The following is an 11119-nucleotide window of genomic DNA, read 5'->3' on the forward strand; positions in this document are numbered from 1 at the left end:
AGTAAAGGCTACATTATCGTGACCTAGTGGCAGCATGTTCACGGAGAACAGTAAAGGCTACATTATCATGGCCTAGTGGCAGCATGTTCACGGAGAACAGTTAAGGCTACATTATCATGGCCTAGTGGCAGCATGTTCATGGAGAACAGTAAAGGCTACATTATCATGGCCTAGTGGCAGCATGTTCACGGAGAACAGTAAAGGCTACATTATCATGGCCTAGTGGCAGCATGTTCACGGAGAACAGTAAAGGCTACATTATCATGGCCTAGTGGCAGCATGTTCACGGAGAACAGTAAAGGCTACATTATCATGGCCTAGTGGCAGCATGTTCACGGAGAACAGTAAAGGCTACATTATCATGGCCTAGTGGCAGCATGTTCACGGAGAACAGTAAAGGCTACATTATCATGGCCTAGTGGCAGCATGTTCACGGAGAACAGTAAAGGCTACATTATCATGGCCTAGTGGCAGCATGTTCACGGAGAACAGTAAAGGCTACATTATCATGGCCTAGTGGCAGCATGTTCACGGAGAACAGTAAAGGCTACATTATCATGGCCTAGTGGCAGCATGTTCACGGGAGAACAGTAAAGGCTACATTATCGTGGCCTAGTGGCAGCATGTTCACGGAGAACAGTAAAGGCTACATTATCGTGGCCTAGTGGCAGCATGTTCACGGAGAACAGTAAAGGCTACATTATCGTGGGCCTAGTGCCAGCATGTTCACGGAGAACAGTAAAGGCTACATTATCGTGGCCTAGTGGCAGCATGTTCACGGAGAACAGTAAAGGCTACATTATCGTGGCCTAGTGGCAGCATGTTCACGGAGAACAGTAAAGGCTACATTATCATGGCCTAGTGGCAGCATGTTCACGGAGAACAGTAAAGGCTACATTATCATGGCCTAGTGGCAGCATGTTCACGGAGAACAGTAAAGGCTACATTATCATGGCCTAGTGGCAGCATGTTCACGGAGAACAGTAAAGGCTACATTATCATGGCCTAGTGGCAGCATGTTCACGGAGAACAGTAAAGGCTACATTATCATGGCCTAGTGCCAGCATGTTCACGGTAGAACAGTAAAGGCTACATTATCATGGCCTAGTGCCAGCATGTTCACGGAGAACAGTAAAGGCTACATTATCATGGCCTAGTGGCAGCATGTTCACGGAGAACAGTAAAGGCTACATTATCATGGCCTAGTGGCAGCATGTTCACGGAGAACAGTAAAGGCTACATTATCATGGCCTAGTGGCAGCATGTTCACGGAGAACAGTAAAGGCTACATTATCATGGCCTAGTGCCAGCATGTTCACGGAGAACAGTAAAGGCTACATTATCATGGCCTAGTGGCAGCATGTTCACGGAGAACAGTAAAGGCTATATTATCATGGCCTAGTGGCAGCATGTTCACAGAGAACAGTAAAGGCTACATTATCATGGCCTAGTGGCAGCATGTTCACGGAGAACAGTAAAGGCTACATTATCATGGCCTAGTGGCAGCATGTTCACGGAGAACAGTAAAGGCTACATTATCATGGCCTAGTGGCAGCATGTTCATGGAGAACAGTAAAGGCTACATTATCATGGCCTAGTGGCAGCATGTTCACGGAGAACAGTAAAGGCTACATTATCATGGCCTAGTGGCAGCATGTTCACGGAGAACAGTAAAGGCTACATTATCATGGCCTAGTGGCAGCATGTTCATGGAGAACAGTAAAGGCTACATTATCATGGCCTAGTGGCAGCATGTTCACGGAGAACAGTAAAGGCTACATTATCATGGCCTAGTGGCAGCATGTTCACGGAGAACAGTAAAGGCTACATTATCATGGCCTAGTGGCAGCATGTTCATGGAGAACAGTAAAGGCTACATTATCATGGCCTAGTGGCAGCATGTTCACGGAGAACAGTAAAGGCTACATTATCATGGCCTAGTGGCAGCATGTTCACGGAGAACAGTAAAGGCTACATTATCATGGCCTAGTGGCAGCATGTTCACGGAGAACAGTAAAGGCTACATTATCATGGCCTAGTGGCAGCATGTTCACGGAGAACAGTAAAGGCTACATTATTATGGCCTAGTGGCAGCATGTTCACGGAGAACAGTAAAGGCTATATTATCATGGCCTAGTGGCAGCATGTTCACGGAGAACAGTAAAGGCTACATTATCATGGCCTAGTGGCAGCATGTTCACGGAGAACAGTAAAGGCTATATTATCATGGCCTAGTGGCAGCATGTTCACGGAGAACAGTAAAGGCTACATTATCATGGCCTAGTGGCAGCATGTTCATGGAGAACAGTAAAGGCTACATTATCATGGCCTAGTGGCAGCATGTTCATGGAGAACAGTAAAGGCTACATTATCATGGCCTAGTGGCAGCATGTTCACGGAGAACAGTAAAGGCTACATTATCATGGCCTAGTGGCAGCATGTTCACGGAGAACAGTAAAGGCTACATTATCATGGCCTAGTGGCAGCATGTTCACGGAGAACAGTAAAGGCCCAGAACAGCTCTGTATGTACCCTTCAAATTGTGTTCAGAAAATTATTCAACACAGTTTTAATTTCAGCTCCTCCCGACTGATAATGTGTCTGTCTGTCTGTCTGTCTGCCTGCCTGCCTGTCTGTCTGTCTGTCTGTCTGTCTGTCTGTCTGTCTGTCTGTCTGTCTGTCTGTCTGCCTGCCTGCCTGCCTGCCTGCCTGCCTGCCTGCCTGCCTGCCTGCCTGCCTGCCTGCCTGTCTGCCTGCCTGCCTGCCTGCCTGCCTGCCTGTCTGTCTGTCTGTCGAGAGATAATGTGTCTGTCTTTCTGTTGAAGGAGTTGACAGAGTTCCGTGTGGAGTATCTCGGCTCTGGTACTGATGTGATTAAAGGAGGAAGGAGGTGCAGGAGACAATGTGATGTGATTAAGTGTTGATCAGGGAGTTGTTGCTGTCACACAGTCTCCTGCTTGACTTGTTTTTCATAATGACGACTGCTAAGGGTTTTGACAAACCCCTCAACACCTCCTTCCTTCTTTTCCGCTCTCTTAAGAGGCGCCGGCGTGACAGTCACAGATGTGCAGTGTCTGTGTGTGTCTGTGTGTGTCAAATCAAATCAAATGTTATTTGTCACATGCGCCGAATACAACAGGGTAGACCTTACAGTGAAATGCTTACTTACAAGCCCTTAACCAACAATGCAGTTTTAAGAAAAATAAGTGTTAAGTAAGAAATAGATTAGTAAAAAATAAAAAAATAAAATTATTAAAGAGCAGCAGTAAAATAAAATAACAGTAGAGAGGCTATATACAGGGGGTACCGGTGCAGAGTCAATGTGCGGGGGCACAGGTTAGTCGAGGTAATTGAGGTAATATGTACATGTAGGTAGAGTTAAAGTGACTATGCATAGATAATAAAACAGAGAGTAGCAGCAGCATAAAAGAGGGGGTCTGGGTAGCCATTTGATTAGCTGTTCAGGAATCTTATGGCTTGGGGGTAGAAGCTTTTAAGAAGCCTTTTGGACCTAGACTTGGCGCTCCGGTACCGCTTGCCGTGCGGTAGCAGAGAGAACAGTCTATGATTTTTAGGGCCTTCCTCTGACACCGCCTGGTATAGAGGTCCTGGATGGCAGGAAGCTTGGCCCCGGTGATGCAGCCAGTCAAGGTGCTCTCGATGGTGCAGCTGATAACTCCCTATAGACTGTCTTATCGTCGTCGGTGATCAGTCATACCAACGTCGTGTCGTCGGCAAACTTAATCATGGTGTTGGAGTTGTGCGTGGCCACGCAGTCGTGGGTAAACAGGGAAATCCACTTCAATCAGTGTAGATTAAGGGGAGGAGACAGGTTGAAGAAGGATTTTGAAGCCTTGAGACAATTGAGACGTGGATTGAGTACGTGTGCCATTCAGAGGGTATATGGGCAAGACAAAAGTGCCTTTGAACGGGGTATGGTAGTAGGTGCCAGACGCACCAGTTTGTGTCAAGAACTGCAACGCTGCTGGGTTTGACACGCACAACAGTTTCTCGTGTGTATCAAGAATGGTCCATCACCCAAAGGACATCCAGTCAACTTGACACAACTGTGGGAAGCATTAGAGTCAACATGGGCCAGCATCCCTGTGGAAGGCTTTCGACACCTTGTAGAGTCCACGCCCCGACAAATTGAGGCTGTTCTGAGAGAAGGTGTTCCTAATGTTTGGTACACTCAGTGTAGATTGTATTTTCAACCAGCAACTATCAGGAAATCACACGGATCAAATTTTGTCACACATTTACAGTGTTAATTTCATCAGCTGTTGTACAATATGATATAAAACACAGGAAAAACAGAATTTTGACAGCACTGGGCCTTTAACCTTTCATCTAAAAGGATCTGACAGTCATTTCATAATTTCTACTCTAGAGAGAGAACGAGAGAGAGTACACCCAGTCCTTGAGAGCTACCCCTATATTTTCCAAACCCACCAAACACCACTCACGTGGGGGTTTGTAAACTTTTAAACTCCCTCTGAAAAACAGACTACTTAGTGACTGGTCTGGAGAGACCAATTGGTCACCAGATGCCACTAGACATCCACTCTCTGAGAGTGAGTGGCTGGTTCCAAACCAGTGGGACGCTGGTGGATTAGTGGTAGTCGGAATGCAGCCACCCTGCCCTCCAGTTCCACCAAGCCCTGTCCTCCTTTGTTTACGGAGATTTACAACACTGCCGCCCTCAGCCAGTGATGACCCGACCAGGGGGGGGGGGGGTTGAGGACAGCCAGTTTATGCCACAGGGAAGATGCCACCAGGTTGTTGATTATCAGCTCCCTCCCTCTATATGACACCTGGGACAGGATCCACCTCCACCTGGCCAGTCTTGACACCACTGCCTGCGACAGCCTCTCCCAGTTCTTCCTGACTCACCTCTCCGAGCCCAGGTACACCCCCATAATTTTAAGCCCTTCACAACCCCACTGCAAACCCCCTGGAAGAAGAGGGGGGGGGAGCCCTATCCCTCCACATAACAGAGCTTTGCTCTTGCCCCAGTTCACCTTAGCTGACGAAGCTCCCTCGTACACCTTCAGACTAGTCTCTAGTGCCTGCATATCCTGCCCATCACAGAAACGTAATCTGCATACGCTGACACTGCTATGCCTGTCAACACACCCATGCCTGTCCAGCAGACTCCCTGAAGTCTCCTGCGTAGCAGGCCCAGAAAAGGCTCAATGGCTAGTGTATATAACTTCCCTGATAGAGGGCATCCTTGTCTAATTCCCCACCTCCCCCAGACTGGCCTACTGAGCCCACCACCCACCTTGACCATACATGATGTCCCAGCATACAACATCTTCACATAGGCCAAAAAATCTTTCCCCAAACCCAAACATCACATTAAACAGATACTCATGGTCCACTCTATCAAAAGCTTTCTCTTGATCTAAAGAGACCAGTCCAAAGTTCACATTAGAACCTCTCGACAAGTCCAACATGTCCCTGATTAAGAACAAGTTGTCCGTGATTGAGCGATTTTATAAAACTCCACTGGGAGTCCATCGACCCCCGGTGCACGGCCGGGGGACATCTGCGTTACGGCCTCTGCCAGTTCATGGGACAACAGGGGAATGTCCATTTCATCCCTCTGTGCCAGAGAGAGCTTAGGGAGTTCTGCAAACAAAACCTGAGCACACGTAGGATCACACAGTTCTGCCCTATACAACTCAGTATAAAACTCCACAGTCCGCTCTCCCATCTCCCCCACCACAGAGGTCACCTGCCCATCCGACAGCCGTAGACAATGCATACCCTTGGCTTCACCGCTCTGTCTTTCCAAACCAAAGAAGAAGGCGCTGGGAGCATCCATCTCCTTGAGCATGGAGAACCTAGCTGTTACAAGTGCTCCCTTTGCTTTAACCTGGAAAAAACTCCCCAGGTCCCTACGTAGTTCAGCTAGATTAGCCTGGAGGCCTACATTGCCTTGCCCCACCAGCTCTACCTCCACCTCACTGACACTACGCTCGAGTTCCCCCCAATACTCTCCTAGCCTCTGAGGATGAGCGAGCTGTATACTGTTGACACATCCCACTAATCTAAACAGCATCTGAAGGTAGACCCTTACGCATGGTTGTGACCCACTTCCTCAACCTAAAATGTTTCCTGGGTGAGAGGACACCATGCCCCTCATTTTCCATAGCATGTTGTACTGATCTTACAAACTTCCCTGGATCGCAAAAAAAGCTTCAAGATTAACAATTTTCCCTTTAGTCTCATTCAGGAACCTTGACAGTTCCCTCACCGTGTACTTTGACCCCTCTGCCTGACTGGCTGTCAGCTCTGGACCCATTGCGGAGGAGTCTGAAAAGAAAGCCTCCTCATCGTCCTCTTCCTCAGACTCACCTTCCTCCTCCTCATCTCCATCTCCCATAGTGACCACCTGCCCTTCCTCTCTAGTCGGGACCTCCTCCCCCGAACCAGGCAAAGGTTCCTTGGTGCCTTTCACCACACCAGCCTCTCCACTCCCACCTCCTTTCTTCTCCCCCTTTTTCCTCTTCCGCATGACACCCTCCTCCACCCCCTCTAGTCGCTTACCCTTCCCCACTATACTCTCCTCATCTACTAGCATAACCTGACTAAGCCCAGCCTCATCTACACCACCATCCATGACATGACTAGACCCAGTCTCAGCTACACCACCATCCATAACATGACTAGGCCCAGCCTCATCTACACCACCATCTATAGCATGACTAGACCCAGCCTCATCTACACCACCATCTATAGCATTAGACCCAGCCTCATCTACACCACCATCTATAGCATGACTAGACCCAGCCTCATCTACACCACCATCTATAGCATGACTAGACCCAGCCTCATCTACACCACCATCTATAGCATTAGACCCAGCCTCATCTACACCACCATCTATAGCATGACTAGGCCCAGCCTCATCTACACCACCATCTATAGCATGACTAGGCCCAGCCTCATCTACACCACCATCTATAGCATGACTAGACCCAGCCTCATCTACACCACCATCTATAGCATGACTAGACCCAGCCTCATCTACACCACCATCTATAGCATGACTAGGCCCAGCCTCATCTACACCACCATCTATAGCATGACTAGACCCAGCCTCATCTACACCACCATCTATAGCATGACTAGACCCAGCCTCATCTACACCACCATCTATAGCATGACTAGACCCAGCCTCATCTACCCCACCATCTATAGCATGACTAGACCCAGCCTCATCTACACCACCATCTATAGCATGACTAGACCCAGCCTCATCTACACCACCATCTATAGCATGACTAGACCCAGCCTCATCTACACCACCATCTATAGCATGACTAGACCCAGCCTCATCTACACCACCGTCTATAGCATGACTAGACCCAGCCTCATCTACACCACCATCTATAGCATGACTAGACCCAGCCTCATCTACACCACCATCTATAGCATGACTAGACCCAGCCTCATCTACACCACCATCTATAGCATGACTAGACCCAGCCTCATCTACAACACCATCTATAGCATGACTAGACCCAGCCTCATCTACAACACCATCTATAGCATGACTAGACCCAGCCTCACCTACACCACCATCTATATCATGACTAGACCCAGCCTCATCTACACCACCATCTATAGCATGACTAGACCCAGCCTCATCTACACCACCATCTATAGCATGACTAGACCCAGCCTCATCTACACCACCATCTATAGTATGACTAGACCCAGCCTCATCTACACCACCATCTATAGCATGACTAGACCCAGCCTCATCTACACCACCATCTATAGCATGACTAGACCCAGCCTCATCTACACCACCATCTATAGCATGACTAGACCCAGCCTCATCTACACCACCATCTATAGCATGACTATACCCAGCCTCATCTACACCACCATCTATAGCATGACTAGACCCAGTATCATCTACACCACCATCTATAGCATGACTAGACCCAGCCTCATCTACACCAACATCTATAGCATGACTAGACCCAGCCTCATCTACACCACCATCTATAGCATTAGACCCAGCCTCACCTACACCACCATCTATAGCATGACTAGACCCAGCCTCATCTACACCACCATCTATAGCATGACTAGACCCAGCCTCATCTACACCACCATCTATAGCATGACTAGACCCAGCCTCATCTAAAACCACCATCTATAGCATGACTAGACCCAGCCTCATCTACACCACCATCTATAGCATGACTAGACCCAGCCTCATCTACACCACCATCTATAGCATGACTAGGCCCAGCCTCATCTACACCACCATCTATAGCATGACTAGACCCAGCCTCATCTACACCACCATCTATAGCATGACTAGACCCAGCCTCATCTACACCACCATCTATAGCATGACTAGGCCCAGCCTCATCTACACCACCATCTATAGCATGACTAGACCCAGCCTCATCTACACCACCATCTATAGCATGACTAGACCCAGCCTCATCTACACCACCATCTATAGCATGACTAGACCCAGCCTCATCTAAAACCACCATCTATAGCATGACTAGACCCAGCCTCATCTACACCACCATCTATAGCATGACTAGACCCAGCCTCATCTACACCACCATCTATAGCATGACTAGGCCCAGCCTCATCTACACCACCATCTATAGCATGACTAGACCCAGCCTCATCTACACCACCATCTATAGCATGACTAGATCCAGCCTCATCTACACCACCATCTATATCATGACTAGACCCAGCCTCATCTACACCACCATCTATAGCATGACTAGACCCAGCCTCATCTACACCACCATCTATAGCATGACTAGACCCAGCCTCATCTACCCCACCATCTATAGCATGACTAGACCCAGCCTCATCTACCCCACCATCTATAGCATGACTAGACCCAGCCTCTTCTACACCACCATCTATAGCATGACTAGGCCCAGCCTCATCTACACCACCATCTATAGCATGAATAGACCCAGCCTCATCTACACCACCATCTATAGCATGACTAGGCCCAGCCTCATCTACACCACCATCTATAGCATGACTAGACCCTGCCTCATCTACACCACCATCTATAGCATGACTAGACCCAGCCTCATCTACACCACCATCTATAGCATGACTAGGCCCAGCCTCATCTACACCACCATCTATAGCATTAGACCCAGCCTCATCTACACCACCATCTATAGCATGACTAGACCCAGCCTCATCTACACCACCATCTATATAGCATGACTAGACCCAGACTCATCTACACCACCATCTATAGCATGACTAGACCCAGCCTCATCTACACCACCATCTATAGCATGACTAGGCCCAGCCTCATCTACACCACCATCTATAGCATGACTAGACCCAGCCTCATCTACACCACCATCTATAGCATGACTAGACCCAGCCTCATCTACACCCCCATCTATAGCATTAGACCCAGCCTCATCTACACCACCATCTATAGCATTAGACCCAGCCTCATCTACACCACCATCTATAGCATGACTAGACCCAGCCTCATCTACACCGCCATCTATAGCATGACTAGGCTCAGCCTCATCTACACCACCATCTATAGCATTAGACCCAGCCTCATCTACACCACCATCTATAGCATTAGACCCAGCCTCATCTACACCACCATCTATAGCATGACTAGACCCAGCCTCATCTACACCACCATCTATAGCATGACTAGACCCAGCCTCATCTACCCCACCATCTATAGCATGACTAGGCCCAGCCTCATCTACACCACCATCTATAGCATGACTAGACCCAGCCTCATCTACACCACCATCTATAGCATGACTAGACCCAGCCTCATCTACACCACCATCTATAGCATGACTAGACCCAGCCTCATCTACACCACCATCTATAGCATGACTAGACCCAGCCTCATCTACACCACCATCTATAACATGACTAGGCCCAGTCTCTGCTGCCTGTGTCTCATGGCCTCCTGCACGTTGACCTCTATTTCCCCCACTGGTGATTGAACCCTCACCTTGTCTACGGCCTTTATGTGGGCACGCAAAGCTCTTATGCCCCAAATCCCCACACTCAAAGCACCGTAGATTATCTGTGCTGGCAAACCCTGCGTAGAGCCCCTCCTCATGCCTCACTTTAAAATGCACATTTAACTGTTGCTCATTGTTATTCAGAAACATGAACACTTGCCTCCGGAACGAAACGACATGCTTAAAGGCGTCTGCCTGAAAACCTGCCGACAGTACATGAAAACCGCTAGCAAACTTACCAAAACAACTCAGCTCTTTCTGGATTTTATCATCCGTAATAAACGGAGGCAGGTTTGCAACTACCACCCTGGCCGAAGGGGTAGAAAGAGGAGAAATCAGCACCAACACATCCCTTACAAATATTCCACTAGCAAGCAGCCTGCCCACTAAATGTAATATTTGAATGAACACAACCACAGCTTTGTTAATTCTGGATGTAGAATGTATAAATTCAGCTCCTACCTGTTCGCCGACCGTGAGCAGAACCTCCTCCACCTTAACTCCATTCTGAGGAACACACATGAATCCATGCCGTAACGACACTGTCTCCTCCGCCCTAGGCTGCGAAGCCATCGCTCACACCACACCGTTCAAACCCCAGGAAACTAAAACTCCGTCCTCTTCCTCCCAAACTTTGAACAAAAACAGTGGGTACCACTAAACTAACAGTGCGCTAACCCTCCACCATAGAAAATAAACAATGAAAGAAAAGACCAAGGAAAGAATCAAGAAAATAAGTAAGGACAGAGCCACATGACCTCTCAACTACAAAGCACTCCCAGCATGCACTGAGAGAGAGAGAGAGAGAGAGAGAGAGAGAGAGAGAGAGAGAGAGAGAGAGAGAGAGAGAGAGAGAGAGAGGGGGAGAGAGAGAGAGGGGGAGAGAGAGAGGGAGGGAGGGAGAAAGAGAGAGAGAGAGAGAGAGAGAGAGAGAGGGAGGGAGGGAGAAAGAGAGAGAGAGAGAGAGAGAGAGAGAGGGAGGGAGGGAGAAAGAGAGAGAGAGAGAGAGAGAGGGGGGAAGAGAGAGAGAGAGAGAGAGAGGGGGGGAGAGAGAAATAGAGAGAGAGAGAGAGAGAGAGAGAGAGAGAGAGAGA

The sequence above is a fragment of the Coregonus lavaretus genome (assembly GCF_964263955.1).
Source record: "Coregonus lavaretus genome assembly, chromosome: 14".
NCBI classification, from domain to species: domain Eukaryota; kingdom Metazoa; phylum Chordata; class Actinopteri; order Salmoniformes; family Salmonidae; genus Coregonus; species Coregonus lavaretus.